This window comes from Pinus tabuliformis, chromosome 3_1 (genome assembly GCF_031772625.1).
Source record: "Pinus tabuliformis cultivar Carrire ecotype Pingquan chromosome 3_1, CPIR1, whole genome shotgun sequence".
In the NCBI taxonomy this organism is placed as follows: Eukaryota; Viridiplantae; Streptophyta; class Pinopsida; order Pinales; family Pinaceae; genus Pinus; species Pinus tabuliformis.
The window spans coordinates 174,302,263-174,311,242 of record NC_142301.1 but is presented as its reverse complement, the minus strand read 5'-3'; positions in this window follow the sequence as shown (position 1 = coordinate 174,311,242).

Below are 8,980 nucleotides of genomic sequence, written 5' to 3'. Positions count from 1 at the left end.
TACATGGTATCTGTTGACTGTGTTTTTTTTTGAAGGGAGTAGTATATGGTTGACTGCGTTTAATGGTGACTGCGTTTTTTATTGAAGACTGATATGGTTCATTCAGTGCGCAGTTTTGAATGGTGTTTGGTGCATGGTTCTGCGGTGAAAGTTGTGTGTTGGAGACTGTGTATGTTATTCCCCTTGTGCGTTGAAATTTTGCAGGGCTATGTTTAATATTGGCAAACTCAATGTTGCAATGAAGTTGAGCATTTATAAAAACCTGTCCAAACAGTGTTCTTTGAATGCGCTGTCCAAAAGACTTTATGTTTGAGTTTTGAATGCACTGTTCATACATTAGTTCACTATTTCAAAGTTTCTCCAGTAGTGCTCTATGAAATGTTTTAGAGCCTTTGATGTATGAAGGAAAATGGAACACCATTGAATCTGTTCTCAAGTAAAAGACAGTTTTTAATAACTGATGCATTGGTACATAGAGAGGTTCCATAAGGCTGTGGCATAAAGTGCATAAGGCTGTGACATAAGAATTTTTTTTCCAGCAGAAGTCTTTTATCAACAGAAGTTTTTTTTAGCAGAGATATTTTTTTTTACAGAATGCATTCAATCATTTCTATGGTTGGAATAGTTCTCACTGGCAAGGAGAACTATTCTGAATGGTTTCGGATGGTAAAACACACCCTTATCTATAATGAGCTGTGGAAAGGAGTGTGTGTCGGAGAAGAAGACAAAGACCCTGTGCAGCCCACATCAGACAAAGAACTCGCCATTTGGGAAAACAAGAACAGCAAAGCCTTTGCATTGATCGCAGCATCTGTAAATGAGGAAGTAAGTCGTCATATTTCATCCTATTCCACTACCTTTGAAGCTTTACAAAAGTTGAAAGAACTCTATGATACACATTCTGCACTTGAAGTTGTTCAGCGCATGATTAAACTCTTCACTCTTGAATTGAAAAATAATGATCCTCTTACTCTTGCATCTGAAATAAAGTCTATAGTGCATGATATTAAATCCACTAAGGTTGAGCTGGATATCTCTCTTATTGCCTTTCTCAAAGCACTCTATCCTACCTACTCTAACTATCTTGAGTCTTTACAAGCAAATGGAAATCTTAAAGATATAACCTTTGACACTCTTGTGAAAAAGTTTGCTGAAAGAGAGAAAGCCTTTGGAAAGAAAACAGTCCCTGAATCCTCTGAAGAGACTGTTTGCCTTGCTCATAAAGAAAAGCATCCTGCTCAAGATTCTACAAGAGGAAGAGGTCGACGAAGAGGAAGAGGAAGATACTTCAGAGGCAGGGGGGCAGACATCCTCAAGCAGAAAAGGCAGATCTGCATTGCATTCGCTGCAAACGAAATGGATCACATGATGCTTCCTGAATCCGCTCACTATATTGAGGCACAATGTAACATTAGAGTAAATGAAGATTTGTTTAATGCTTCACTTGCTTCTTCGAAAAATGACTGGTTGCTTGATTCAGGAGCAACCTGTCATATGACTCATAGGAAAGATTTCTTTGAAGATTTCACTGACAATGTTGATGGAGCAGTATACTTTGTAGATCAGTCAAAAATCAAGCCATCGGGGCTTGGCACAATCAGGCTTAAACTGCCTGGTCTTCCAGACTTTCTTCTGGATCATGTTCTATATCTCCCACAGCTCAAGAGAAACTTGCTGTCCCTGGTCCACATCCGCCAGCAAGGTCACTCCATTCACATGTTTGATGGCAAGCTTGAGGTAAGAAAGGCATCTGACCACTCACTTGTCATGAGGGGTATAGAAGAAGAAAGACTTCTTAAACTGCAAGGAACCTCTGCTCATGCACAACATTTCTCATATATTTCTCATCATGAAGAAGGTGCACTTCCATCAAGTTTATTATGGCATGCTAGATTTGGACATTTAAACTATGATAGTCTCCGCTTATTGAAGAAAAATGGTGTTGCTGGTTTGCCTACAATTCCTAGAAAACATAAACAATGTGATGCTTGCATTCTAGGAAAGCACAGCAAACAGTGTTTTCATGATTCACATTCAAGAGCACATAGGAAGCTTGAACTTATTCATTCAGATTTATGTGGTCCAATGCCTGTTTCTTCTGCAAATGGAAATAAATATATCATGACATTTATTGATGATTACACTAGAATGTGTTGGGTTTACTTATTGAAGAACAAATCTGATGCTTTTCAAACATTCAAGAATTTTCATAAATGGATTGAAAATGATGCACAATCTCATATTGGGTCTATTCGCACTGATAATGGAAAAGAATATACATCAAATGAATTTGAACACTATCTTCGCCAACATGGGATTAAACATCAAACAACTGTGCCTTATAATCCTCAACAGAATGGTGTAGCTGAAAGAATGAACAGAACAATTTTGAATATGGTACGATCCATGCTTTTCTTCAAAAATGTAAAGACAATGTTTTGGGCTGATGCTGTTCTATGTGCTGCATATATAAAGAATAGATGTCCATCTAGTGCTATAAGAAACAAGACTCCTTATGAATTGTGGTATGGACATGTTCCTTCGGTAAAACATCTCAGGATTTTTGGTTCCACCTGTTATGCTTTAATACCAAAGGTACATAGAAACAAACTTGGTGTTAGAAGTCGTAAGTGTATCTTCCTGGGGTATTCAAACACATCTAAAGCATACCGCCTTTATGATGAAGTAAATAAAAAGTTTGTTTTATCTAGAGATGTCATTTTTCTTGAATCATCCAAATCTGACAGTGTTGTTGAGCGGCAACTTGATCGCTTGGATAGATTCACAAAACCGAAATCATTCCAAGAGTTTGATAATCAGATTCCACATCTTGAAGGGGGGATTCCTATACTAGATCAACATGTGGAATCCTCTTCTGAAGAACAATCTCCCCTGCATGACACTCCAACAACGGATGATGCTTTAAGTGATGTAATTGATAGAATTGGGAGACTCAATCTTGATTCAGACCCAACTCAATCAACAGAACAGCCTGGACCATCTCAGAAAGGTCCCCCAAAATGGCTGACAAAGACACTTGAAAGTGTTCATCCTGATGAAATTGGAAAAACAAGAACCAGAAATACAAACAGACAAGATGGAGGTGATGTAGATAACTCTAATTCACCTGTTGATATGGATATTACTTATGATTGTGAATTGAACTTGTCTACAGATTTTGAACCAACTTCCTTCAAAGAAGCTGCTTCTCATGATGAATGGAAAGAAGCGATGCAGAAGGAGTATGATGCCCTCATAAAGAATGGCACTTGGAAGCTGGTTGATCCTCCATTTGGAATCAAACCAATTGGCTGCAAGTGGGTCTACAAGAACAAGTACAAAGCTGATGGCTCACTTGACAAGCACAAAGCTAGGCTTGTGGCAAAAGGTTTTGCACAGAAGGAAGGGGTCGATTATGAGGAAACTTTTGCTCCCACAGCAAAATGGGCCACCATCCGGACACTCTTTGCACTAGCTGCTCAGAACGGTTGGAAAGTCCATCAAATGGATGTAAAAACTGCATTCTTGAATGGAGATCTAAAAGAGAATGTTTTTATGTCCCAGCCTGAAGGATTTGCTGTGAAAGGACATGAACACAAAGTATGCAAACTTGTGAAGTCCTTGTATGGCCTCAAACAAGCACCACGAGCCTGGTATGAAAAACTAACTGAGCATCTTCTGAAACTCAACTTCAAACATTTTGATCTTGATGATGCAACTTTATTTGTCAAGAAAGTTGGCAAAACAGTTGTATATCTTGTGGTATATGTAGATGATCTTTTAATGACAGGGAACAATGAAAGCTATATTGCATCCATAAAGAAAGAATTAGGAAATTTTTTTGAAATGACTGATTTGGGCTATGTTCATTACTATCTTGGCATTGAAGTAACCCAACATCCAAAGTCCATATTTCTTTCTCAAAAGAAATACATTGGAGATTTGTTAAACAGATTTGGCATGACAGAGTGCAATCCCCTTTCTACTCCAATGGAACAAAACTTGAAGCTCACATCTATTGAAGGAAAGGAATTTGAGGATGCAACAAAGTATAGACAGCTTGTAGGAAGTCTCATCTACCTCACTACTACCAGACCAGACATTTCATTTGCTGTTGGAATCCTCTCCAGGTTTATGCAAAAGCCTTGTGAGGGACATTGGTCTGCTGCAAAAAGAGTTCTAAGGTACTTGAAGGGAACTCAAGACCTTGGAATCAAGTATACACAGGTGGACGACTTCAACTTGATTGGATACTCTGATTCAGACTTCGATGGAGACAAAGAAACTGGGGTATCTACTTCAGGATATGCTATGAGTCTTGGATCAGGAGCTGTCTCCTGGAGATCACGCAAACAATCAGTACCAGCAGATTCCACAACAGAAGCAGAATATGTGGCCGCAGCTGAAGCAACGAAAGAAATTGTGTGGCTCAGGAAAATTCTTGAAGATTTGCAGGTAAAACAAATACAATCAACTCCACTCATGATTGATAACACATCTGCAATAAAGTTGGCCAAGAACCCAAAGTTCCATGATCGTACTAAGCACATCAATACTAAATATCATCTGATCCGACATCATGTTGAGGCCAAAACAATCCATCTCCGTCATTGTTCCACAAACGAGCAAATTGCAGACATCTTCACCAAAGCGCTTGGAAGAGAAAAGCTTGAAAGATTCAGAATGATGCTTGGACTCACCAACATCCCTTCAGATTAAGGGGGGGAATGTTGACACCTAATCCGAAACGGATGGGTGAACTGGACAGTCATCTAGAAGATGAACTGATCCATCATATGTATGTATATAAATAATGTGTTAGCTAATGAATAAAATCAATGAGTTTTGTCTCTCGTTCAATGTGGAGTTACCCTGGCCTGACAACATCTTCTGTGTGGGTATTGAAGCAACCATCCTAAGTTGTGGGATGAATAGTTGCAATATATTCAACATGCTTACAATCGAGCCAAGCACTCTTTTACTCAAACTTCGCCATTTGAGGAATGCATGGGATACTTGCCTAAATATCCTTTGTATTTTATGTTTGGCAAAAATGTTTCTATTGAAGGTCATAGCGACATAGAAAAATAAAGAAAGTTCATTGAACAAATACAATTAGTACACCAAAAGGTTCAAGAACAGCTTGAGAAAAGCCAAGGAAATTACAAAGCAAGGCATGACAAGCATCGTCAAGATCACAAGTTCCAAGTTGGTGATGAATTTTGGCTTCACATTAACAAAGAGAGGCTCCAAGGAGAAGGTAAAAAGCTCAAACCAATTAGATATGGTCCATTCAGAATTTTGGAAAAGATTGGTAATAATGCCTTCAGGTTGGATTTGCTTTTATATATGCAAATTTACGTTGTTCTTAATGTTGAAAATTTAAGGTTGTATGAGTCTCCTTTGATTGAAGATCAATGAGAGAATATTCAAATTCCATCTATTGAAGACTTTTCTTCAGAATTCCTTGATGCACCTCAACAAGACACTATACTTGACAGAAGAACAAGGACATAAAAAAGGGGAAGTATCGATTATCTTCGAGTGGGGGCTCAAGGGTACAATTCCTTCAAAAGTCAAATGGATAGAGGTTGGAAAGGTGAGGGAACTGTATTGTCACCTACTGAACAATTAAAAGTGATCATTTTTGGGTCCAAAAGGCTTCCAATGGGGAGGAGTGATCAGGTGCTCAAAATTAGGCTCAAAAATCAAAGTGTCAGAATATTGATAAACTTAGCTTCAGATCGAAGATATCATCATTCTAATTCTAATGGTGTGAACAACACTCAAATCCAAGCTTGTATGAAGAAGTTATAGCAAGTAAAAGTTCAGGTTTGACTTGCTCGCATGACAGAATTGGATGATGTGGCAAGGTCATTCAGAAAATGAGGAGGTGCCAAGTGGCAAGCCGCCATTGGCCCTCGCATATCACAAATCGCAATTGCAGGCATGTCGGCATTAAAATCGGCCTCCGAGTAGGGAAGGGTACGATGCGATATCGCAATTGCAAATCGCAACACAGTGTAGAGTCTTGATTTTATGATTGTTGCCAGTTATCCGGTGATGGCGAAATGCAATAGGTTCCTCGGATGCGATGTGACAATAGGCTACAGTTTAATGGTCCGTCGGATCTGCCGTATCGCAATTACACATTTCCCACCTTGTTCACAAACCATAAGCCCGCAGGACTCCGCTGATTGCGATTTGCGATAAGACAGTCGGTGTTGGCAAATTATGGCCCGCCGTGCGGCAAAATTCTCGCTCGGTTAGTGGATTTTTGGAGCGAAGTTGTGGGTTCCTGTCAGATGTGGAGCAATTTGTGGAGAAAATAATGGGAAAACAAGGGGAAGTCATAACTTCTTCAGTTTTCCACCAAATTGGTTGCAAAAAGAGGCTAGATTGCCATTTTTGAACATTGTGCACTGATTGGAGCAGGTTTCAGAAGCATATGAGCATTGTAAACACATATTTTTACACTTTTGAGCATAACAGAGAGGCCTAAGCCCTTGGAAGTTGGACCAAGGAGACACAACCCAGGAGGGGTGAACTCCTTTATAATGTGCTTGTTATAATATGTTTTTGATGATGTTCTGTACATGTTTATGTTGCTGTTAAGTTTTTGGTTTATGTTAAATTGCATAAAATTAACATAAAATATCTTCATTTCACTTGCAAAAATTGATGAATCCTTAAGCACAATGAAAGAATTTTGTTTATAATCTGAGGAAGATTTTAGCAATGCAAACTAATATTCTAAATCAGATCAGTAAATATCATAAACAAGAAAGAAAATGCACATAAGAAACATAAACTAAATTCACACAAATAGACACAAAATTTTACATGGTAAAACTCTGACATTATGTTAATGAAACCTCCACGGGGCAAGAGATTCAAATTCTTATTATTCAAGGTAAAAAATGACTCTCCAACAATACATCAAGCCTCTCTAGCAATATTATTAAAATAGGAATACGTTGTTACATAACTTCCTATCATTATGCAATTGTTTGAATAATAAAGTCAGATTTACTGAGGTAATTACTTTTGTAACGATATTTTAATTGTTGTCATTCTTAATAGTCATATGACAAATAATCAAGCAGAGATACATGGTTTCTACCATGGGCTTTTGTTAGCCAAAGAACAAACAACATCGGGTGGACACACTTACTTTTATGGGAGATTCTCTCATAATCCTACATCATCTAGTCAAAAGCTCCCTCTCAAATGAGAAATCTATGGAAAACATTACGAAAAGAATCAGGAAAATTATGGAAGATATTCCATCCAAAACATATTTATATGTCCTATGAGACTTAATAGCGGAGGAAAAATTATCCTCATGAGGGGTATAAATTAAAGATAGGTGAATTAAATATTAATGGCCAAATCAGGGCCACTATAATTAATGGCCAAATGAAGTTTGTTAAAGAAATTCCTTAGTAAGTTTATACAATTTTTTTCCTAGTAGCATTATGTGTTGTAAATTTTGTGTTTTGTTGGGGCAATTTTGTAAGGTGTTCAATAGAGAAGTAGACAAGTATGTTAATTGTTAGGATCACGAAAGACTGAGTTAGGTGGTGGTGTCTAAAACGTTGTTGTGTTTTCAATGGCCATGAGGACAAACTAACATTGAATTTTTCAACTTTTAAATAGGCTACATTGGAGATTAATAGCATGGGAAAAACCATGGGTTGGCATATACCTGGAGCCTGAAAACCACTGATAACTGGACTTTGTCAAGTTTACCCAAACCATTCTAACAATCTCTCCCTAAACTTGACTCAGGGAGATTAACCTAGTCCCAATCATTCATTAACCATCTCACCTGATATCTAACATTCTCCCCCTCAAGCTAGGATACTAGTACACCAATACACCTGCCATCTTGGTACCTCTCCAAGTGGTCCATTCCAAAACTTGATGACTCCATGCACCAATACAATGCATGTATATATGATCAAAATCTTAAGACCTTACAACAATGTGTGGCCAAGGCCCAAGACAGTTACAAAGGTAAGAAGTTTTCTGGGAGCAACCCAATATTGGAGGAAATTCATTGTTAATTTTTCTCTTATAGACGCTCCTTTCCATGCGTTGACAAGCATGAAAAGTTTTTTCAGTGGGGAGGCAAACAACAAAAGGCCTTTTATGCGTTGAAGGAAAAGATCAGTACATCTCCCGTACTCGCACTTCCAGAGTTGAGACAGTCATTTGAGATTCAGACAAATGCTAGTGACTACGCCATGGGTGCAGTCCTCATGCAACATGGTAAGCCTATATGTTTTCATTTGGAAACTTTTAATGGTGCAATGATTAACTATCCTACATATGACAAGGAATTGTATGCATTGGTGCAAAGTGTGAAAAAATGGAAACACTACCTGATGGGTAAGAAAACGGTCATTCACACTGATCATCAACCATTGCAATACTTTCAATCTCAATCAAAGTTGCAGCAATCAAGGCACTTCCGATGGCTAGGTTTCCTTCAACAATTCCACTTCGTAATCAAGTATAAGAAAGGTATCTACAATAAAGTTGCTGATATGCTTTCTAGGTTGATTGTTAGTGCAACTACTTTACTCAAGCATAATTCTGTTGTACATGAAAGTTATATTGAGCAATATGTATTAGATAATGACTTTCAAGATGGTTATGCAAGCTTGAGTCAAGGTAACCAAGTAGAGGAATTGGATTATCATTTGCATGATAACTTGTATCATTTTGGAAAGCTTTGTATTACGTAGGGAGAAAGTGTTAACATCATAAGAGAGGCACATACTTCTCTTAAGGATGTTCATTATGTGCAATTAGTAAGCCTAGCAATAGGAAGTTAGGATTATACACACCACCGTCGGTTTCTTCACGACCATGGGAGAATGTTTCTATGGATTTTGTAGGAGGTGTTATATTGTCAAAAATAGGTCATGATTATCTTTATGTAGTTGTGGATAGGTTCAGCAAAATGTGTATT